Below are 24713 nucleotides of genomic sequence, written 5' to 3'. Positions count from 1 at the left end.
GGGTCCTTAGGTTTGCAGGATCTTGCGGTGGTTCATTTGATAGGGAAGTATTAATCTCCATGTGAAATGGTTCACGAGACAGTAATGAGTTAGTTTTAATTACACAACAACATTGTGCCCCAATTTTGGAGAGAAAAGTTGAGGAGCAGGTTGAGGAGGATGCAAGGATGAATGTGGTTAAAATAAATAATGCATGATTGTGTTTTTGGTAGGTGATATGACTGACCTGTAGATTTAACGAACAACGATTGTAGTTGTAGAAAGTTTCATTGAGCTACCTTGCAAACATGTAGTTGCAGTTTGCACTTCTTGAAAGTAAATGTATACTCACTTCTTGGTATTACACTGGAAAAACTGGATGGATGCTTATTAGGATGTATCACAGTGCGACCTCCTCAGGATGTGGGATATTCTGAAGATGTTCGAAGTCAAGTTGTGCCTCCATGGCAAGGTAATGCCAGGCAGACGAAAGAAGATAAGAATTCCCTCGCAAGGAGAGGGCACCATTAGAAGAAAGTGCTCAAGGTGCGGTTCATTAGGCCATAATAAGCACACACCATAAGCAATTATTCCCTGCATGATTATATCTTAGACAATATGATTTGTGTTGCTTTGGTAGGTCATGTAAACTTTACTTTTATTTGTGGTGGGTTTCGTGTTATGTTGAATGAGAATTGTTTTAAATTTGCATAATTGGGTTGCATTGCTCTGACACATGTTGTATTGCTTTGATTGCTATTATGTTGTACTTTTCTTTGTATTGGTATTGCTTCTAGATTGCTATTATAATTCGATTAGTGAAATTAAAGGGCTGGAATGTAATTCCAAATGGATCAAAATTAAAGTTCTTAGAATTCCTTTATTACACATTACCATGATACTCAGACTATATCTTCTTTCGATTACATTAAGTTAATTGCATAGGCGGATGTGGGGCATACAAGGTGAAATGTCCTATGTGTTTGACTACATATAGTTGTTGAAAGAGCATTACGAATGTTAACCCCAATAGATTGCTCATGTCTTGCCAAGAACACTCTTGAATTTATGCAATGTGCCCAAGCAAATCCCAAAGCTGGACTCACCCATCTGCCTGATGTGTCAGGGACTCCAAGTTTTGCAACCTCACCCCATTCACTCCATCATCTGGCCCAATAAATTCCACCACTTGGTTGGTGACAACCACCGCCAACCCAAACTTATGTGCTAAACCCTTCAATGTCCCAGATATGTTGAAGAACATTTCGGACCGCCTTTTCAAATATGCGATGTTGTACGATCTTTGGCATCGAACAATGCGAGCAATGGAATCAATGGCAATGAGTTTTACAGGTAGGCGGGTGTGATTAAAGGCAATAAATTCTTCTATGTCTCCAAAGATATGGATGAGTTGTTGAGCATCATGAACGCCATGAACATATATGTCTTCCAATGGCTCTAACCTTATTAAGTTGGGGTATGATGCACGATAAAGGTTGCCTAGTTGTTTGTGTCGTGAAATGGGAAGCCAGATGCATGAATAGACAGAGAGCCCTAGTCCATGTGAGGGTGGGAGTTAAGCTCGTACCGTAAGTTAGAGACAAAGCTGCGTCTTCCCGAAGCCACTCTCCCTTACCAATTCTATTATGGAGTTGCAGGGTATCCCACCCCTCAAGCAGTCATCTAGTATTGGGCATCCAATGGATAATTTGAGGGTCGAAAGAGGAAGGAGCATGAAGTTTTAGGGTGTCATGTTTCTGTAATTTGGGGGGGATGTGATGGTGCTACAAGGCATGCATTATACATATAGAGTTCATTTTGAAGGTATGTAATGTAGGCCATATGTCTTTTAAGGGATGTATACTTCATCCTTTTTCCAGTTTGTAATTACTTTTTTGTTTATTATTTATTTGTATTTTTTTGGACCAACTAATATACAAAACATTCAGATGCTGTATCTTTAAGTCGATCATATTGTAACTCTATTATCACTCTATTGTCCTCTTATTGATATAATATTGCCATTATAAACATGTTTATTGTATAGTTATTGCTGCTATATGGCCACTGAATTGGACACGGATAAACTGTATACACACATACAAAAGAAAAATCATCATTCCATAAATCAATTTCCAAATTTACATAATATAACAACGACCCACCATGCGTTACATAATACAACAAGATTAGGGTTTCGCGTTCCATTTCCTCTTTGTTGACAAATTGAAGTTGCATACTCTTCAAGTCACGATCACGACCCATGAAATTCATGACCGGTCATAGTGATGTTACTTGATTTCTGTCGGATCCACTATTTTGCAAACTTACGAAATAGTTTGAATCCGCTTTCCACTTGTTGTTGCTTCAACTTAGCCATTTCTTCTGATTCCTTGAATACCATAATTGCAATGGCAGGGCAATTTCAATTTTCCTTTCATTTTATATGCGGGATGCATGCAGGCATGGCATGCGAGAAGCGGGTGTAGCTTTATTACAGACACCATCTAGCTTGGCCCTCCACAATTTTGAAACTATGTCTGCATGCAGATTTTTCCAAAACATGGTATTGCCTCGACATTGCTGCATGCTATGGACCAAGTCTGCAGTGAGTGAATTGGGTGACTTGCCACATTTGATCTCCTCCTTGATAATTGAAAGCGTTAGGTTTGGTGTGTGGTTATGGTCCATGGTCTTCGGTATTTATTATAGGCTGGTGTAGGACTTAATTGGAAACAAGGGGGACTAAATGTGATGTGAGTGAAATCAATGGGGAAGGTAATGGCTGCAAGCAGGAGTTAATGTGATGGAAGTTTTCATTTCAAACAGCTAGGTTGATTAATATAGGGAGGTTTTAATGACCTGGAGTAACTGAGAGAGTTATTGGGGGGAAGGGATTGGCGGGACTCTTGGGGGAGTTATTACCTAATTGACTGTATGCCTTTTTGTAATATATTTCTAATTTGGATGTTCTGAATTTGGTAATTTTCCCATTATGTAATACAAATAAGGGATTTGCCTATTTGCCTAATTCACTAACTAATTCAAATTGACCAATATAGTTATTGTCTTATTTTTCATTTCAGCAATCTCAATTCGTTTCCATTTTTCCATTATTCATATTTTCCTATGTTCCATGTGTCCTTTTTTTCAATTATCCAATTATCCAATTTTCCTATTTTCCAATGTGTCATTATTTTTGCCAATTTTTTCCTATTTCCTATTTTCCTATTTTGTAATTTCCCAAGTTTCCTTTTGTTCTATTTCCAGTTTTCCAATATTTCAATGTTCCTATTTTGGCATTATCTAATTGAAAAAATTTGCCTACTACTTTGCGTAATTGAGAAAGTAATTAAATTGTCAATATATAATTGTTTTATTTCCCATTTCCGCAATTTCAATTCGTTTCCAATTTTTCTATTTTCCATATGTCCCTATTTCCTATTTCCAATTATACAATTTTCAGTTTTTTTTGCAAGTTTCCAATTTTTCTATTATCCAATTTTCTTTCTTCCAATTGGCCTATTTTCTAAGTTTCCTTTTTTTTCCTTTTTCCAATTTTCCAATTTTCCAATTTTCCAATTTGCTAACTTTCCTTTTGTTATATTTCCAATTTTGCTATTTTCCAAGTTGCCTTATTTCCTATTTTTCAATTATCCAGTTATCCAATAGTCCAATTTTCCAATTATCCAATTTTTAATTTTCCAATTTGCGAATTTGCTTATTTTCCAAGGTCCATTTTTCCTATTTCCTATATCGAATTTTCCATTTTTCCATTTTTCCTATTTGCCAGGTTTCCTTTTGTTCAATTTCCAATTTTCCAATTACCCAATTTTCCAATTTCCTATTTTCCAATGTTCCTATTTTCCAAGTTTCCTGTTTTCCTATTTCCAATTTTCCTATTATCCAATTTTCCTCTTTTTAAAGTATCCTTTTTTTTTTCTATTTACATATTTTCAATTTTCCTTTAGTTCTATTTCAATTTTCCTATTTTCTAAGTTGCCTCTTTCAATTATCAAATATCAAATTTCAATTCCCAATTTTGCCAAAGCGTCTTTTTTCCTATTTCCTAGTTTCCTATTTCCAATTTTTCCTATTTTCCAAGTGTCCCTTTATCCTATTTCCTAATTTCCTCTTTCCAATTTTCCTTTGTTCCTATTTCCCATTTCTCAATTTTCCAATTTTCCATTTTTCCAAATTGCCAATTTTCCAAATTTCCAAGTTTCCATTTTTTTGTATTTCCGATTTTCCAATTTTCCTTTTGTTCTATTCCTATTTTCAATTTCCCTAAGGTTTCTTTATAAATTAGTTTGTAAGCCAATTTTATTGATAGTTAATGTAATGCTCCTACTAACATAAATTACACCAATGAGTAAATGTTGTAGTTGCAATCCCATCAATTGAATACCAACTAAATTCCCAATAAAGGCTTCATATCGTTCCTACATATAACTTAAGCTTTCTATATGTAAGTGCACATAGCCACCTTCTTAGGAAGGTAAGTACTCTTTCTTAAGGCAAACATTCTCCACTACAATAGGCATATTGTTGTTTACAGTAGGCCAGATGTATGTTTCTTTGTTTTGTTCTGCGTCGACTGTGAATTGTCCCCTACAATGTAAGATGTCGATGTCGCCTCAACGACCATGTCGATTGCAGGGGACCAGCTGGCATGTGCCATTCCTATCTCCACCTCGACTCCCAATCAGATCCACTTCATCTGGAGGTGAGGTGAAACAATGATCGCTTGACAAAATCTTTGCCTTGAAGCACGACCTCCAATATTTGTCTAAGGCACCAGATTGGTGGGAGACTAAATGTGAAATTCATGGCCAAGTTATGAGAAACTTGGCCAACAAGTTGAACAAAGCATATGCTGGAGAAGTGAAGCAAACTCTAAAAGCAAAAAGTCGGAGCAAGGAGTTAGAGTCCTTGAAGTTGAAATTGGAAGAGAGAAAGAAATATGCTGTCGAAAAATTCACAAAATCTGAAGAATATAACCATGAAATGGTTGAATATTTCAACAATGACTTCGAAATGTTCCGAGATTATGCTTCGGTCATCTCACAAGACTATAATTGTAGTAAATTGATGTAGGTGGTGTCTAGAAGTCTTCTGAATATAGGTGCTGAGGGAATGACTCATCATAGCCTCGTGCATGCAGCGAGGAGAAAGGACAAAGACATGGATCTTTTGATGGACTGTAGTCAGGGTGAGTCTGCTTCAGTTCATCTCACCCAGTACATGGATCTTTTGTTGCCTTCGTTTTCCCTTCGCGGGATAGTATTGTTAAGGTTCGGTGGCGATTTGTTTTGCATGGGTAAAATGTAGCAAATCTGTAATGGATGTGTGTGTATTGTATGTATGTATATTGCTTAATGTTGCCTTTGTATTGCATAGATAGTGATGCATATTGCCACCCTATCGGATGTATACTGTAATACTATTGCTATCGTATTATCCTTATATTGCTCAAATATTGCCTCTATAGTGCAAGTATATTGGCCTAATATTGCTATTATATCATATGTCAATGGCATTTGGTCTAATAATAGTCTCCAGTTCGTTCAAAGTAATCCTGAATTCAAATATCACGGACACGAAAATTATTATCCATCCTTATATTACCATGAATTGATGTTGACCTTTCAAATGATAGTTGGAGTTGCACATCGATTCATATTCAAAAGGAAAGTAATTCTCTCCCTCAATGAATCGTTGTTCAAAATAAGGCAACTATCAAATATTGGGTACAAAAATGCAAGATCCATGGTAAATTAATTGGGCACAAACCACATATTACAAAACCAGGGTGATTTTTGGCATGCTTGAAAAGAGAAGGGCCAAATACAACAGAAAAGAAAATCCATTCAAGCTTGTACAATGGAATGCACAATAACCCTTTTACATGTCCTTCAAACACCAGTGTTTTGCCTACTTTAGAGTCGCAGGAGGAGACCATATTGCCATTGTGCAATTCGAGGGGGCAGTCAATTTGGAATGGTGCCATAAACATGTTTTCTTCCCCTAACTTTAACTAAATTAACTTTAGTTTAATTACTTGTAAGCTCCAACCAGGTCCTTCTATTTTCTCTTCTTCTTCTTCTTCTTCTCATGACTCTTAAGAGGCAGTTTGATGTAAATAAATCCTAAGATTTCCATGTGATGCAGAGGCAATTGGAATAAATAAAAAATAAAAAATAAAGGGATCAGTTCATTAGTGGTTACATTTAATCTTATGTATGACAAATGTAAGACCAGCCAGTTGGGTTGGGGTAAATATACGACTTCAAATCTCTTTTTCAAAAATAAAGGGATCAGCCAATTAAGCCCACAAAATAAACTAAATACGCTATAAGCTCCACAATAATATTTACTTCATCTCCATAATCAGAATATTGGGGGAAAAAACCACGGAGAAATACATGAAATGAAAAACAACTCCGCAGTGATCTGAGATTGGGTACATAAAACTTGGAACAACCAAACCAATTAAAGTTAAGCCATCTCATACGTATGCCTACATAAAATAACAGTGTATGGTCATCTTCTTTAGAATATTGCAATCAACACTTGGTTGAGACCGACCTGCAAAAACAACTGGGTTAAGTACAAAGATAGAGTTTATGAATGGCAGTTCCAGAATTAAGACCTATGTTAATTTGTAACTGCCACCGAGTCAGTTCATAGTGCCAAATGCAGCTATCTGGCAAACATATATGACAAGCCATAAGAAAAAAAACAAAGTAAAAAAGAAAAAAGAGGCATGACATAAATGGGAACCTCAACAGAAAGCATCAGATATGCATACAAGCAGATTGGCTCCATTACAATGTTGAAGAATGATGTAAATACTAGATAAAAGAGTTCTTATTCAAACCTCAGCAGGTTTCTCGGTTTCATTCCTAGACCTTCAATATCGTCTTGCACAATAGCATCAGTTGACTTAGTCAAAGTTCCAGACAAAGACTCCGCAATTTCTTTTAGACCTTGCAAGAAAGTGGCATGACTTAAATTTATTTTTTGGATACACGCGAGAGTCTAAACTATTCTAAATTTATCCAATCTACAGGGAGGGGGACTCGAATTTGGGTGCAAGGGGTGGGATACAAGCGAGAGTCTAAACTACTCTAAACTAATCTAATCTATGGGGAAGGGATGGGCTCCCTGCCATGGCCAACTACCCTAACTCACGTTTGCAATTAAATAGCAAATATTAAGGATTTAACTATCAAGATTCCAGTTGCTGAAATAATAGTATCTGAAACCCCTAAGTTAAATAACACATATTGCAAATGAGATAGCTCCGAATGGAATTACACCCTGAGAGAAATGTCATTATTAAAGACAGACAAAGCTTCATACACAACATGGCCCAACCCACCCCCATATAAATCTAAGAAATTTTGTAGGGCATGGGAAAGAAATCACAGGCATATGATTCTCAGTAGCCCTAAGCCTCCTGCTTGCATCTTGGAAAGAAAAAATTAATTGGGAATAGCTTTAAAGGAATCCCTATTTGACCTCTTTCCCTTCCCCCAATCTCATGGTGTAAAATTAACTGGAAACAAAGGGAATGCAAACCTAAAGCATAACGCTCCATCAATGCTTTAGTACTTTTAGCATCTAATGGCAGTGTAATCTATAGGTTATTTTCTTTCTTTGTTGTGAAAAACAATGGGCACAGATGCTTTACATGAGTCCATAATAACTAATAAATGCGCAGACCTCTGTCCAATATTTCCAACTAGGATAAAGTCAGCAACCAGAAGAAAAGAAAAAAGATTCTTAGAAACAAACCATCAGACTCTGAGTTTCTGAATATGTCACTAAACGACCACGTGGATTCCCAGTAAGTTTAAGTTTCGTCTGCAAGTAGTCAAATTAATTAGAGCAGTGATCATATATACCAAAAAACACTACATAAGAGGCTTATCTTTCACTACGACATGATCTTATTGCTTACAGGTAACTTTGATGTTGATGTTTAATACAGTCATTTCAATTGTTTATACAAATTTTATAAGTAATATTGATGAGTGCTGTAAATCAATTTGATGTTGGGAACAAACATGGTCCCATAAACAGAAACTCAAACAAAACAGGAATTTTTTTTTTTTTTTTTTTTTGGCATAGACAGCAGAAAAGAAACTTACAGCAATAGCCTCTGTCACGCTCTCCAGATGTTTATGCAAGTTTGAAACAGCAGCAGTCATACTATGCTTTGTCACATACATAAGATCTGAGAATTTTTGACCCTAACCATTTGTGAAGAGCAAATATTAGATTTGCTTAAAGAAGACAACAACTCACAGAATGGATGAAATAATATAAACATAAATATATCATCTGGATATCTTCCACCACATGTAACCCAATGCCCCCAGGGTAGCTGCTGGCATTATTAGTGATGTCAAACCTATTAAAAAAATCAATGAAAATAGATAACCAATTATAAATGTTTCTATTGCATTATGAAAAACATACGTGTAAGGAATAGAGGTTTTAGAATTTAACCTAAAAGTAAGGGCAGGACCATGCATTAATTTAGTGGTTATAAGCAAGAGGAAAAAGCACAAAGCATGCTAAGAATTGATTTGAACACATAAGAGAAAGTAAGATACCAATTTGGCCGTCATTCCCCTTCACGACGGTTATCTGTCATGACGAGCCAAGTTGCCGGACCTCAGCTGCCAGTCGGCGCACCTAAAAGAAAGTAACACAGGAAAATTGATATCCATTAGAAATAACATAAATTTAACACGATAAAGCATCCTTGGACATTAACTTTATAGCAGTTTTTCCAATACCTGTGATGTGATCGCATCAAAGTCACCTTCTGATTGTTCTCTGGTTCCATTCAACAGAGACTGCAAACAAAACAGAAATAAACACAAATCCATCAATTTTTCCAGCAACAAGACACAAGCTCCTAAATAAATAAACTAACTGATCAAAACCCTAGTTTACCAAATGCATTAAAAAATTACAAAGTCATACAAAAATAACACCAAATAAAAATTTGCTACAAGTTCCACTAGCAAAGCAGAGTAAAAATTATGAAAATAGTACCTGAAGTTCACCGATCAAGTCAGATAATTTACCATTCTTAAGCATGATGGTGCTAGTATACCCTGTACAGAGAGAACAATCACTCAGATCGAATACAGCTAAATACACAAGGAAACTAATCCAGTATGCAAGATGAAAGACAAGTGATTGGTACCTGCTCCAGCTAAGATCAGTAAACACAGTATGAGGTTCCAAATTCCAATAACAACATAATGCTAAGCAGAAAAGTAAAATTGTTGCCAAAATTATTTCAAACGAACTAAGTCAAAACTAAATTCAGAAATCTTAAGAAAGCTGTATGCTTCAGTAAGTCCACTAACAGATTCCCAGTGTAGGAAATGAAATATACCTAGATCACATAAAGTGCAAACAAAACCACAGAGACAAAATGTGAACAATGGCTACAAAAGCATCCATAAAGAGCAACTATATTTATATATGGAGGTGTACAAAATAGGTAACGTTCAAAATCGAAACAATGTGTGTGCCATGTAAGGCAATTAGCCATTGCTTCTAGACTGTACAATATTACACCTCACAATATACAGCAAGGCTAAAGATCCGGGAAATGATTTCACCTTGGTACACATAATAACTAAACCAACTAGCTCTAGCAAAAAGGCAAGAATTTCCAGCAAAGCATCCACGTTTGCATCTTCATATAAACGAGTTCCTGACATAATTAATGAGCACAATGAATTCCCAAGTCATAAGTCCAGACTTAAATGGAATTCACAAACATGAAGACATTTACCTCATACATATGCCTCCCCCCTTAAACCCTCTATTGCAAGCTTGGTCCGTAATATTTGATCTTCAAAGGGTCAATCAGATCCAACGAAATCCCAGCACTGAGATGGTCGATGAATTTTACGGTCATCATTCCGCATAAGACGCACTGTCAGGCCAATAAGTTGGGAAATTAGAACTGCAGTTATGTAAAATATCGATAAACTGCACTAAATTCACAAAGCTTACCCATCTCGTTGTTACGGCATATCTCCAATGCTGCAAACGAGAATGGTGTAAACCTTGACATCTGCAGCCCCTTTTGCTTAACCTCTTCAACCTCGAAGCTTCATAAAAGTGCATATTGTACAGCACTTTCGTGCGACAAGATCTCGCAAATAAGGGTGCGAAGACTAACTCCGCTCAAGGGCGGTAAAATCAGAGTAGGAGTCTACACAGCTGCGATGATTGACAAAATCAATTTCGATTGCAACTCGGTGGGACCTTTAAGATTATATGGAAAATAGACCTTCCGACTTTTGTCCAAGCTTGGCCATACCTGTTACGCATGCACGTGCACATAGTGATGTAAAGTGTTCACTTTGGTGGAAGGTCAATGATGTTTGAAACGCTTTCATCGATCCACGTTCTTGGCAGTTGCTTTGACCGGCTCTAGCAATTGCTGCAGACATTGAAATGAAGGCATATTACGTAATGACAACCGAAAGCAAATGAAGCAGTGAATGTAACATGGTAACATGTTTACCTGCAAGCAATAATCTGTCGTTGTCCGCACTACAATAGGCAAACTTGCAACGGTGAATTTTGTACTCATCTCATAATTCTAACTTTGTTCATGACAAATATACACATGTATAATAAAGCAAAATCTGCATTTTCTCTATACTATATGAGTACATACTAGCATAACATGAAGATTGAATTTCGAAGGTAAAGAATCCCAACCTTATATCGTTTTTCTAGGAAGTGCAAAACTCTATTACTGCCTTCACATCTTCAATGGGCAGGGGTTTTGATGGATCAAACCATGGCGGGGTTGCAATCGCATTCGACACACTAATTGTCCTCTTCTTCCTCAAAGGATCAGTAGAATGGACTTAACAATGTCTGGGCCGGGCGCTTCTTTCTACACCCTTTACCTTCCACTTCTTTTTTTTCAACACTCGCACTACCTTCTTCATCAACAGCCATACTAACTTTGGGTATACTTGGAAGATTCATTAGACCTCCCGATGGCATACTCTCAGTTTTTTTTCCAACCTTCTACCAATTTCAGATTTCGTCACACCCGGCCACATCTTCCGGTAGGCACTTCTAAATCTGCTGCTAACCGCCTGTGCACTTGTAAGTCAGAACGCGGCCATTTCTACCTCTTCGACTACCATGGCTGCGAAGGGTTCGGTTCCATCATCGGGCACTTGTGTTTCAATTGCTGCCGGTTCTCAGTAGGTGTACTGACATAGTCAGGGGTCTAGAACCAAGAAGGGTTAGTATAGACAGTAAGGAAACAAACGTATAAGAATAATCGCAGTTTATGCACAAATCTAATCAAGGAATAAACAAATATTGAATGTATAAAAATAATGGTATGAATTAAATATAATGAATTTATGAACATAATATGTAATTTGAAAATACTCAAAATTTGAAAATACTCAAAGAACTTTTATTGACATAAAATATAGGCTTAGTGAGAATGCTTACAAAAGATAGCTTCCTAGTTATGCATACACTCAGCTGTTCTTTCGAGAGAACAATTTGAAACTAAGAAAACTAAATTTTACATTCTGCTTTCAAATGAGGCCGAAGCCTCCTTATAAGGAAAGACATAACTCTAGAAAATTAAAGTAACTCAAGTAAACTAACTCTAGTACAATAATTACAGGTGACTTTTACTTAGATGCTTTTACTTTAACTCAGATGCTTTCACTTTAACTCAGATGCTTTCACTTTCACTTTCACTTTAACTCGGATGCTTTCACTTGCTTTCACTTTCACTCGGATGCTTTCACTTTTACTCGGATGCTTTCACTTTCAACGCATGGTGAATACTCACCGAATTCGATCATAGCGAGAATAAGCTTCAGAGGGTCTTGACCATGGGATAGTCGGACCATCTCATCAGCGATCGGGACTAGGGCTCAAAGGCGGCTAGCTGGAGGAGGACTCAGATTCATTGTCTTCATCATCATCTTGCATTTCTTCAGCTTGCAAAAGTAACTATTTAGCTAGATCTCTCAGCTCAACTTTAGATTTTCCTTGATAGAAATTTGGGAAGACTGAGAAGAAGAAGGCTTAGGCTTAGGCGAGCTTAGGAGGTAGTGGGGAAATCTCTGTAGAAATATTCAGATATACGGTGGACTTCAAAACGATCCCACCATTTAACAGAAAAATGACGGGAAAAGAATCTCTTCTCCCAATCCGCATGATAATTCCATTTCATAATCCAGGGAATCTTGTAGCGGGAAAAAAATAGCAAAGGTGTAGGAAAAAATAGATCACGCTCAGGAAGCTTAACTCTAGCAGAGAAGGTAGTAATAAGCTCTGATTGCAGAGGGATAATTTGAGAGACAGGACCATGAGTATCCCACCAAAGTGAAGAAACCAGAGGGAAGCTGATCATATTTAAATTTATTATCAAAATTTATAAACCAGGAATGTGAAAATTCAGGGGTTTGGTGTAGGAAAATATAATAGAAGGACTCAACATAATCTGCATAATTGTATTGAAACTTGGAAGGAAGGGTTCTTAACTCATAGGGGTGAGGACCCCAACTCTTTTGACTCAGGACTTGATAAATGTACAAGGAGTGGTAAATTATTTTCTGGGGATCAACTTTATCTCGTATAGGCTTAATATCTACAGATTTTGTTTCATGAAGAATTTCTCTGTAATATTTTAAGGACTTATAAGGACTATGGGGAAGGAAATGAAAACCAGGAGGAAAATGATTTAAAGCTATTGCAGCAGGAGTCATAGATGCAGTGATATGGGGCTCAAGAACAAATAAATTAGTAGTGCATTTAGATACATAAGGAGAAGACTTAGGTCGAAATGTAGAAGAAGATAGAGGGCTTGCATTTGGGGGCAAAGGATAAGGATCATAGCTGGATGTAAGTGCAGACTGTAGTAGTTGGGTCTTATACAGCTCAGGGTAGATCCTAAAGGATTAAATTTATTATCTATAGGAATAGGGGACAGACTAGGATAAGGTGTAATAGATGCAGGCTCAAGTTTAGGAAAAGAAGAAGATGCAGACTCATGTTTAACAGGATATTGGCTCAAGGTTGCAGGGAGGATTCTAGGTAATTGGGGGCTCAGTTGTCTTTATTCGTTATGCTTATCTTTTCTTTCATTTTTCTTCCTGCCATGATTGTCCTGTAAAAACTCTCTGGTAAGAACATCAGGAATAGAATTCTCACTGCCTTTAATAAATTCAATATCAAAATCAAATATGCTCAAAAGTGCTTGCCAACGGGCAAAAATCTGTTTTGATGCAATGTTTTGAACATCTTTTTCAAGAACATGTTTAGCAGATTTGCAATCAACACGAACAAGAAATTTTTGATTTAAGAGATCATCTTGAAATTTAGTAATGCATAATACAATAGCTAATATTTCTTTTTTAATAGTACTGTAATTATACTGCGACTTCGACCATGTACCAGAATAGAATCGAACAATTTGCTCAGAAGAAGTGGGAGTAATTTTTTGCTTAAGAATACCACCATATCCTATATCAGAAGCATCAGTCTCAACAATTTTAAAAGAACTTGTAGTAGGAATGCCAAGACAAGGGAGTGTCTTAACATGACTTTTAATCTGTTTAACAAGCTCAGTATGAATAGAAGACCAAGGAGGAGGATTAGTTTGTAATCTATCAAACAGGGGCTTACATTGTTTTCTCAGATTCTTATAAAAATCAGAAATATAATTGAGTGATCCTAAAAATCTCTGTAATTGATTCTTATCTATAATTTGATCAGGAAATTTATCTGCAAATTGTATGGATCTATCTATAGGCTGTATTTGTGATTGACTTATATTAAATCCAAGAAATCTAATATGCATTTGGAATAACTTAATCTTCTTAGCAGAAACAACTAATCCATTGGCTTTTATGACATGCAAGAATTTATATAAATGTTTCCAATGCTGCTCAATAGACTCAGAGAATATAAGAACATCATCAATATAAACAATAGCAAATTGGCTGTAAGAATTAAAAATTTCATTCATTATATTCTGAAATTCACTAGGAGCATTCTTAAGACCAAAAGGCATAACATTCCACTCATAATGACCAAAGGGAGTAACAAAAGCAGTTTTATATCGATCAGACTCAGTAATCTGGATTTGCCAAAATCCACTTTTCAAATCAAATTTAGAAAATATAATAGCTTTACTCAGGCGATTAATCAAATCTCTCTTATTAGGTATAGGGTATCTAATCCATTCAAGAACAGTATTAAGAGGCTTGTAATTAATAACTAATCGAGGAGATCCTCGTTCTAACTCTGCATTTTTCTGTACATAAAAAGCAGTAACAAGACCAGAGACTTACTTCGTCTAATTATATTTTTCAGTAGTAAATCATTTATTTCATTTTACAAAATTCTAACATTTCAGGACTCATTTGGATAGGACGAGCTTTAGTAGGTATATTTTTTTCGGAAAAATTCTGTATATAAGGCAAACTTACAATATGATTCTTTCTATGCCAAAAAGCAGTAGGTAAATCAGAACATACATCAGTAATCAATTTCTTTTCAAAATCCTTAATCTGTTTTTGCATTGAAGGTGAACTTAACTGAGACTCAATTCGCTTATTTTGAACTTCTTCCTGTAAGTGTTTAATTTGATTAGTTTTGTCAAGAATCAAAGATGTTGCTATAGATGTAATACTTTTTTGTGCAGTCTTTAACTCATGTAATTCGGATCGAGTAAGAAATTCAAACTTAACTTTTTCTCCTAAAGGGCAACAACTCCATCAAATTCAACTTGTAAAGGATATAAAGACTTATAAAAGGTAAACCTAAGATTACTTTGTCAGTTATATTTTTAACCAAAACAAACGAAGTTTTAAAACATACTTTATTTTGGCAGATATGGGCTTTAGGAATCTCATAATTCGGTGTAGCATTTTACGATGCATTTAAAGATTCGATTGATTTTGTATAATATTTAGTAGGAACCAATCCTTCTTTTATGCACGTTCAAATCAGCACAGAATAATAGTGTCAAGCTCAAAATCTTTAATAATTATAGTAATTCTAGAATACCATTTTCTAAAAGGAATATGATTAATTAAACTAATAATGTGATCAGTTTTCTCATTTTCTTCAGAATGGGTAGGGCTACTTGGCTGACTATCAGACTTAACCAAATCTTTTTCTAATAGAGAATTGAAACTTTGTCGGATATCATAATTCTCAGCTTGTAGTTTATGACTTAATTGTCGTAATTCAATTATTTCCCTTTTTACGGCCTTTACCTCAGAGTGTAAATCATGCAAAGTAATGTCTTTTTTCTTACTAAACCTTTCTAATGTAGAATTTAAACTTATAACAGAAGAAGGTTGGGCTGTATTCATTTGGCCTATAATTTTTCTTAATTTCTTTAAATATTCAGATTTCAACTCAGGGTGCTCTATTTTACTAATCATATCAATTAACAATTCTTCTTGTTCTTCCTGTTTGGTTAACACAGAAATAGATTTAAGGGTATTACAACACTTATCTTTACATCCCAATTGAATATTAGGTGAACTCATGTAGGATTCAGAAGACTCATAATCAGACCCAGAATTACTAACCATAGTTACATCCTCAGGCTCAGAATCTCTTAATTCCAGGACTTTAATTAATTTTTCTTTATCCGCATCCGTGATCTGTAACTGTTTAATAGTATCTTTCACTTTACACTTATTAGCATAATGGCCAAACTTTTGACATTTAAAACATTTAACTTTACTCATGTCGGTTCTTTTCTTAAAATTTCTACTTTTATTCTTTCTTTTAGGCTGATCCACCATCTTTTCTTAAAGCGGGACTTTTTCTTATAAAACTCATCATTGGACTCAGTAAAATGTCTTTTACGCTTATAATGACGGTTTTTCGTAGATGACTGGGAGACTTAATCTTATTTTTTCTAGAAGGAGGAGTATACAAACCATACTGTCGCAAAAACTTCCTAACTCATATCTTGCAGATTTCCTTTCAGACTGTATTTGTTTATTTATTTTCATGTCAATGCACATTTTCATACCTTCTTGATTAATTATACTAATTATATTACCATAAGTCAGACTATCATAATTTATATGACCTAATTCATTACTTAATACAGTTCTAATTTTATGAGCAAACAAATTAGGCAATCCATTTATAAACTTCTCTTTCCAAAAGGCTTGATTACTGTCTTCTCTCAGCATTACTCGGGAGATAAAAACATCTTTATACCACCTAAAATCACTTAATTGCGGACATCTCAAATTACTCAGTTGATCATGTATTCTAGACTGTGTATGACTCGGGGTTCCTATAAAATGCTCAATTATTGTATAAAGCAAAGTATTAACACTGTCTTCCATACCTTGTCCTATATTTTCATTAAACAAAGGCAGACCTTCAGCGTCTAATTTTACTGCATGTATAATATTATTTCGGGACTCATCAGTTAAATGCTTATCCACAAGATCTCGAGTTCTGTAAAACCAGTTTCTAACAGGGAATTATCTCAGATTGTCTTAAATTATGATTAGTACTGTAACTATTAGCAACCATAGACATGTGGGTTAATTTATTCATAATTTCTTGCTCAGACAGGCCATCTATATTCCATTCATATAATTTATCAGGAGAAACAGAAAATTGACTTAGATTATTTCTTTCTTCAAATTGAATGTCAGGCGGTGTAGGCTTAGGATACCAATTTCTAGTTAGGCTAGTAGGATTAGTTAATTTCTTGACCTTTAGTTCAGATTCTAATTCTAGGTTTTTAAACGCATTCTCAATTTTAGAGATATTACTAGACTCAACAGATTCTGTATTTGATTGGACCAGTTTGATTCTGTATCTAAAGGGACAGATGACCCTATAACTTTAACTCCAGATTTTTCAGGTTGTTCAGTTTTTTTGCTTAAGCATTTCTTCTATTTTGTCAACTGTAGAGGATGTCTTAAGGGCAAACTTAGGCTGTAAATCTTGGAATTGGACTAGGGGCTTTTCTGCAGACTTAATGGTAGGCTCAATAGGCAAGGATTTATCAATTTTTATTTCAATTTTATCTAATTGTTTTCCTATAGTAATAAGACTCTGATTTGTATAGTTATTTTGTTCTATAAGGCGTTTATTGGGCTCATCATTTGGATCTGTTAACTTAAATGGGCTTGCAATGACATTCCTAGATCCATGTTTAATTTTAATTGTTTCTGCAGGGGGGTGACTAGATATTACTTCAGACTGATCTAGTTTCATCCATTTTTCTTTGGTTATAGTTTTTAACTCAGTAGGACTGAACGGCTTTCTATAAAATCAAGATAAAACATTTCTTTTTTCTCAGATCTCATATATTTTTTCCATTCAGCAAATATTTCTTGTCTTTTACAAGCATCAGGGATTAGTTGATGATATATATCTCTTCTGGGCTGGTTAATGGGATCATGCAGGTGTTTATCTAGGGCTTTCCAATCAATTTTAAATTTAGCAACTTGTTTAAGGACTTTTAACTGATTATCTAGACCATACGCATGGGCTGCAGCTAATTCACTTGCTAAGAAATCAGATTGAGTAGGGGACATAGGGGGAGACTCAGGTTTAGGCTCATTTATAGGCGGAGTATTATAACAAGGATGACTTACTTGGGCCTTTTTTCTCAAGGATTCTAACTTTAGGTCTATAAGAGCTCGTTCAATTTCTAAGTCTCTTTCTTGAATGGAAGACGAAGCAGATGAATTTCTAGCAGGCTCATGACGCTTAGAAGGACTTGGTGTAGGCAATTGTTGTAATTGTACATTAGACTTAGGTTGATTTCCAAAATTAATTTTAACAGTACCATCTAAATATTGCTGTATGTAATCTAAATTATTTAGGCTACGTTGTATCGGTGCAGGTTGGGATTCGGTAACTAAAGTCGAATCTCTAGGTAAATTTATTTCAGACCATTTAATAGTATGGGGAATACTAATATTAGCATCAGGTGTACGACTTTGTATTAATAAAGTCTGATCCCTAGGACTCTTATTCAGGGCTTGAAAATTCATATTTGTACCTGTAACTTTATAATAAATTCTATAAATTAAAGCTATAGGCTGGGTACCAGGCAAAACATTATAACCGGAAGTTTTAATATTCAAAGTTAAGGTTTTAAGAATATGTGGATCATTCAAACTGATAGTAAAATTAGGATAGCAATCAAAATGTACAGGGCCATTGCAAAGACTTGATTCAATCATACCAAGCACAGAATCATTAAATACTGTAAATCTAGCATCACGTAAGCATAACATAATAGAAGCTTGTAAACCTAATCTAGTTAATGGCTTAGCAGCAACTTGTACAAGACCAATATGCAGAAAATTATTACTATCATGCTTATGTTTTTTAATGGCATCTAAATTCAGTAATTGACAAGACTCATGTTCTTTACTTAAGGCATACACTTGTTCTACAGTTTTAACATGTGTAGTTGTATTAAAAGCATTCAAAGACCATTTTTTCCTGTATATATTTTTATCAGGTACTTTAGGTATATTCCAATCTCGGAAGTCTAATTGCTCATTATCATCATTAGAATTATACTCAAATTGTTCTTCATTTACTATCTCGGGTAGACGTCCTATAGTGGTTCTAGAGCTGCTCGAACTACAAGAATTTGTTCTAAAGAGGCGGCTCATCTTACTCAAGTGTGTGGGAAAGGAAGAATGAAGAAGAAGATAAATAGTGACTTCTAAATCTTACTGTTTAATCTAAAAGGAACTTATCGGTATTCTTCCTAATTTTCTGTCTCCTGCCCACCTATGTGTGCCCTACCCCGAGACTTATCAACTGGAAAAAGGACTCACGGGTCAGACCTTAAGGAAGAAAACCAAGAAGTAACTTAAAGAATAAAAGAAAGAATAGAAATCACTAAGAACTTCAACTCAGAAATCCTAAACCAGCCACTTGGGTTGGATGAGTTGCAACTTAGACAAAATTCTCACAACTCTTACGGCTCTGATACCAAAAGGGGTCTAGAACCAAGAAGGGTTAGTATAGACAGTAAGGAAACAAACGTATAAGAATAATCGCAGTTTATGCACAAATCTAATCAAGGAATAAACAAATATTGAATGTATAAAAATAATGGTATGAATTAAATATAATGAATTTATGAACATAATATGTAATTTGAAAATACTCAAAATTTGAAAATACTCAAAGAACTTTTATTGACATAAAATATAGGCTTAGTGAGAATGCTTACAAAAGATAGCTTCCTAGTTATGGATACACTCAGCTGTTCTTTCGAGAGAACAATTTGAAACTAAGAAAACTAAATTTTACATTCTGCTTTCAAATGAGGCCGAAGCCTCCTTATAAGGAAAGACATAACTCTAGAAAATTAAAGTAACTCAAGTAAACTAACTCTAGTACAATAATTACAGGTGACTTTTACTTAGATGCTTTTACTTTAACTCAGATGCTTTCACTTTAACTCAGATGCTTTCACTTTCACTCAGATGCTTTCACTTGCTTTCACTTTCACTCAGATGCTTTCACTTTTACTCAGATGCTTTCACTTTCAACGCATGGTGAATACTCATCTGAATTCGGATCATAAGCGAGAATAAGCTTGGGGTCTTGACCATGGGGATAGTCGGACCATCTCATCGGGCGATCGGGACTAGGGCTCAAAGGCCGAGGTGACCTGGAGGAGGACTCAGATTCATTGTCTTCATCATCATCTTGCATTTCTTCACTTGCAAAAGTAACTGTTTAGCTAGATCTCTCAGCTCAACTTTAGATTTTCCTTCAGATAGAAATTTGGGAAGGACTGAGAAGAAGAAGGCTTAGGCTTAGGCGCAGCTTAGGAGGTAGTGCCGGGAAATCTCTGTAGAAATATTCAGATATACGGTGGACTTCAAAACGATCCCACCATTTAACAGAAAAATGACGGGAAAAGAATCTCTTCTCCCAATCCGCATGATAATTCCATTTCATAATCCAGGGAATCTTGTAGCGGGAAAAAAATAGCAAAGGTGTAGGAAAAAATGGATCACGCTCAGGAAGCTTAACTCTAGCAGAGAAGGTAGTAATAAGCTCAGTGATTGCAGAGGGGATAATTTCAGAGACAGGACCATGAGTATCCCACCAGTGAAGAAACCAGTAGGGAAGCTGATCATATTTAAATTTATTATCAAAATTTATAAACCAGGAATGTGAAAATTCAGGGGTTTGGTGTAGGAAAATATAATAGAAGGACTCAACATAATCTGCATAATTGTATTGAAACTTGGAAGGAAGGGTTCTTAACTCATAGGGGTGAGGACCCCAACTCTTTTGACTCAGGACTTGATAAATGTACAAGGAGTGGTAAATTATTTTTTGGGGATCAACTTTATCTCGTATAGGCTTAATATCTACAGATTTTGTTTCATGAAGAATTTCTCTGTAATATTTTAAGGACTTATAAGGACTATGGGGAAGGAAATGAAAACCAGGAGGAAAATGATTTAAAGCTATTGCAGCAGGAGTCATAGATGCAGTGATATGGGGCTCAAGAACAAATAAATTAGTAGTGCATTTAGATACATAAGGAGAAGACTTAGGTCGAAATGTAGAAGAAGATAGAGGGCTTGCATTTGGGGGCAAAGGATAAGGATCATAGCTGGATGTAAGTGCAGACTGGTAGTTGGGTTTTATCTGGCTCAGGGTAGATCCTAAAGGATTAAATTTATTATCTATAGGAATAGGGGACAGACTAGGATAAGGTGTAATAGATGCAGGCTCAAGTTTAGGAAAAGAAGAAGATGCAGACTCATGTTTAACAGGATATTGGCTCAAGGTTGCGGGAGGATTCTGGGTAATTGGGGGCTCAGTTGTCTGTTCGTTATGCTTATCTTTTTCTTTCATTTTTCTTCCTGCCATGATTGTCCTGTAAAAACTCTCTGGTAAGAACATCAGGAATAGAATTCTCACTGCCTTTAATAAATTCAATATCAAAATCAAATATGCTCAAAAGTGCTTGCCAACGGGCAAAAATCTGTTTTGATGCAATGTTTTGAACATCTTTTTCAAGAACATGTTTAGCAGATTTGCAATCAACACGAACAAGAAATTTTTGATTTAAGAGATCATCTTGAAATTTAGTAATGCATAATACAATAGCTAATATTTCTTTTTTAATAGTACTGTAATTATACTGCGACTTCGACCATGTACCAGAATAGAATCGAACAATTTGCTCAGAAGAAGTGGGAGTAATTTTTGCTTAAGAATACCACCATATCCTATATCAGAAGCATCAGTCTCAACAATTTTAAAAGAACTTGTAGTAGGAATGCCAAGACAAGGGAGTGTCTTAACATGACTTTTAATCTGTTTAACAAGCTCAGTATGAATAGAAGACCAAGGAGGAGGATTAGTTTGTAATCTATCAAACAGGGGCTTACATTGTTTTCTCAGATTCTTATAAAAATCAGAAATATAATTGAGTGATCCTAAAAATCTCTGTAATTGATTCTTATCTATAATTTGATCAGGAAATTTATCTGCAAATTGTATGGATCTATCTATAGGCTGTATTTGTGATTGACTTATATTAAATCCAAGAAATCTAATATGCATTTGGAATAACTTAATCTTCTTAGCAGAAACAACTAATCCATTGGCTTTTATGACATGCAAGAATTTATATAAATGTTTCCAATGCTGCTCAATAGACTCAGAGAATATAAGAACATCATCAATATAAACAATAGCAAATTGGCTGTAAGAATTAAAAATTTCATTCATTATATTCTGAAATTCACTAGGAGCATTCTTAAGACCAAAAGGCATAACATTCCACTCATAATGACCAAAGGGAGTAACAAAAGCAGTTTTATATCGATCAGACTCAGTAATCTGGATTTGCCAAAATCCACTTTTCAAATCAAATTTAGAAAATATAATAGCTTTACTCAGGCGATTAATCAAATCTCTCTTATTAGGTATAGGGTATCTAATCCATTCAAGAACAGTATTAAGAGGCTTGTAATTAATAACTAATCGAGGAGATCCTCGTTCTAACTCTGCATTTTTCTGTACATAAAAAGCAGAACAAGACCAGGGAGACTTACTTCGTCTAATTATATTTTTCTGTAGTAAATCATTTATTTCATTTTTACAAAATTCTAACATTTCAGGACTCATTTGGATAGGACGAGCTTTAGTAGGTATATTTTTTTCGGAAAAATTCTGTATATAAGGCAAACTTACAATATGATTCTTTCTATGCCAAAAAGCAGTAGGTAAATCAGAACATACATCAGTAATCAATTTCTTTTCAAAATCCTTAATCTGTTTTTGCATTGAAGGTGAACTTAACTGAGACTCAATTCGCTTATTTTGAACTTCTTCCTGTAAGTGTTTAATTTGATTAGTTTTGTCAAGAATCAAAGATGTTGCTATAGATGTAATACTTTTTTGTGCAGTCTTTAACTCATGTAATTCAGATCGAGTAAGAAATTCAAACTTAACTTTTTCTCCTAAAGGACAGGCAACAACTCCATCAAATTCAACTTGTAAAGGATATAAAAGACTTATAAAAGGTAAACCTAAGATTACTTTGTCAGTTATATTTTTAACCAAAACAAACGAAGTTTTAAAACACACTTTATTTTGGCAGATATGGGCTTTAGGAATCTCATAATTCAGGTGTAGCATTTTACCAGAAGCAGTACTTAAAGATTCAGTTGATTTTGTATAATATTTAGTAGGAACCAATCCTTCTTTTATGCAGTTCAAATCAGCACCAGAATAATAGTGTCAAGCTCAAAATCTTTAATAATTATAGTAATTCTAGAATACCATTTTCTAAAAGGAATATGATTAATTAAACTAATAATGTGATCAGTTTTCTCATTTTCTTCAGAATGGGTAGGGCTACTTGGCTGACTATCAGACTTAACCAAATCTTTTTCTAATAGAGAATTGAAACTTTGTCGGATATCATAATTCTCAGCTTGTAGTTTATGACTTAATTGTCGTAATTCAATTATTTCCCTTTTTACGGCCTTTACCTCAGAGTGTAAATCATGCAAAGTAATGTCTTTTTTCTTACTAAACCTTTCTAATGTAGAATTTAAACTTATAACAGAAGAAGGTTGGGCTGTATTCATTTGGCCTATAATTTTTCTTAATTTCTTTAAATATTCAGATTTCAACTCAGGGTGCTCTATTTTACTAATCATATCAATTAACAATTCTTCTTGTTCTTCCTGTTTGGTTAACACAGAAATAGATTTAAGGGTATTACAACACTTATCTTTACATCCCAATTGAATATTAGGTGAACTCATGTAGGATTCAGAAGACTCATAATCAGACCCAGAATTACTAACCATAGTTACATCCTCAGGCTCAGAATCTCTTAATTCCAGGACTTTAATTAATTTTTCTTTATCCGCATCCGTGATCTGTAACTGTTTAATAGTATCTTTCACTTTACACTTATTAGCATAATGGCCAAACTTTTGACATTTAAAACATTTAACTTTACTCATGTCGGTTCTTTTCTTAAAATTTCTACTTTTATTCTTTCTTTTAGGCTGATCCGACCATCTTTTCTTAAAGCGGGACTTTTTCTTATAAAACTCATCATTGGACTCAGTAAAATGTCTTTTACGCTTATAATGACGGTTTTTTCGTAGATGACTGGGAGACTTAATCTTATTTTTCTAGAAGGAGGAGTATACAAACCATACTGTTCGCAAAAACTTCCTAACTCATATCTTGCAGATTTCCTTTCAGACTGTATTTGTTTATTTATTTTCATGTCAATGCACATTTTCATACCTTCTTGATTAATTATACTAATTATATTACCATAAGTCAGACTATCATAATTTATATGACCTAATTCATTACTTAATACAGTTCTAATTTTATGAGCAAACAAATTAGGCAATCCATTTATAAACTTCTCTTTCCAAAAGGCTTGATTACTGTCTTCTCTCATTACTCGGGAGATAAAAACATCTTTATACCACCTAAAATCACTTAATTGCGGACATCTCAAATTACTCAGTTGATCATGTATTCTAGACTGTGTATGACTCGGGGTTCCTATAAAATGCTCAATTATTGTATAAAGCAAAGTATTAACACTGTCTTCCATACCTTGTCCTATATTTTCATTAAACAAAGGCAGACCTTCAGCGTCTAATTTTACTGCATGTATAATATTATTTCGGGACTCATCAGTTAAATGCTTATCCCACCAAGATCTCGAGTTCTGAAACCAGTTTCTAACAGGAATTATCTCAGATTGTCTTAAATTATGATTAGTACTGTAACTATTAGCAACCATAGACATGTGGGTTAATTTATTCATAATTTCTTGCTCAGACAGGCCATCTATATTCCATTCATATAATTTATCAGGAGAAACAGAAAATTGACTTAGATTATTTCTTTCTTCAAATTGAATGTCAGGCGGTGTAGGCTTAGGATACCAATTTCTGGTTAGGCTAGTAGGATTAGTTAATTTCTTGACCTTTAGTTCAGATTCTAATTCTAGGTTTTTAAACGCATTCTCAATTTTAGAGATATTACTAGACTCAACAGATTCTGTATTTGATCTGCACCCAGTTTGACTATGTATCTAAAGGGACAGATGACCCTATAACTTTAACTCCAGATTTTTCAGGTTGTTCAGTTTTTAACTG

At 34.8% G+C, this 24713-nt stretch overlaps 2 long non-coding RNA genes and 2 pseudogenes across 3 annotated transcripts in view; all 4 read right to left on the bottom strand.

Annotated features, from left to right (window-relative positions):
- Window positions 1-902: 902 nt before the first annotated feature.
- On the bottom strand, window positions 903-1732 carry LOC148919149 (DNA repair protein XRCC3 homolog pseudogene; annotated as a pseudogene).
- Window positions 1733-7804: 6072 nt separating this feature from the next.
- The window catches only part of LOC103326923 (uncharacterized), a 28437-nt pseudogene continuing 11528 nt past the window's right edge, over window positions 7805-24713 (bottom strand). The window contains exons 3-7 of the transcript XR_016125632.1: window positions 9052-9113; window positions 8790-8849; window positions 8604-8685; window positions 8136-8398; window positions 7805-7848 (exon numbers count right to left, since the gene is read on the bottom strand). The product of XR_016125632.1 is annotated as an uncharacterized LOC103326923 (transcript). The remainder of the gene's footprint in view (window positions 7849-8135; window positions 8399-8603; window positions 8686-8789; window positions 8850-9051; window positions 9114-24713) is intronic.
- LOC148919148 (uncharacterized) lies at window positions 9464-10150 on the bottom strand. Its single transcript, XR_016125633.1, has 2 exons — window positions 9806-10150; window positions 9464-9724 (listed from the first exon to the last, which is right to left on the bottom strand). It is a non-coding gene; the product is annotated as an uncharacterized LOC148919148 (long non-coding RNA).
- LOC103326924 (uncharacterized) lies at window positions 10411-11106 on the bottom strand. Its single transcript, XR_513746.2, has 3 exons — window positions 10747-11106; window positions 10547-10575; window positions 10411-10462 (listed from the first exon to the last, which is right to left on the bottom strand). It is a non-coding gene; the product is annotated as an uncharacterized LOC103326924 (long non-coding RNA).

This window comes from Prunus mume, linkage group LG3, assembly GCF_029339155.1.
Source record: "Prunus mume cultivar Tortuosa linkage group LG3, ASM2933915v1, whole genome shotgun sequence".
NCBI classification, from domain to species: domain Eukaryota; kingdom Viridiplantae; phylum Streptophyta; class Magnoliopsida; order Rosales; family Rosaceae; genus Prunus; species Prunus mume.
This window is presented reverse-complemented; position numbering and strand designations above follow the sequence as displayed.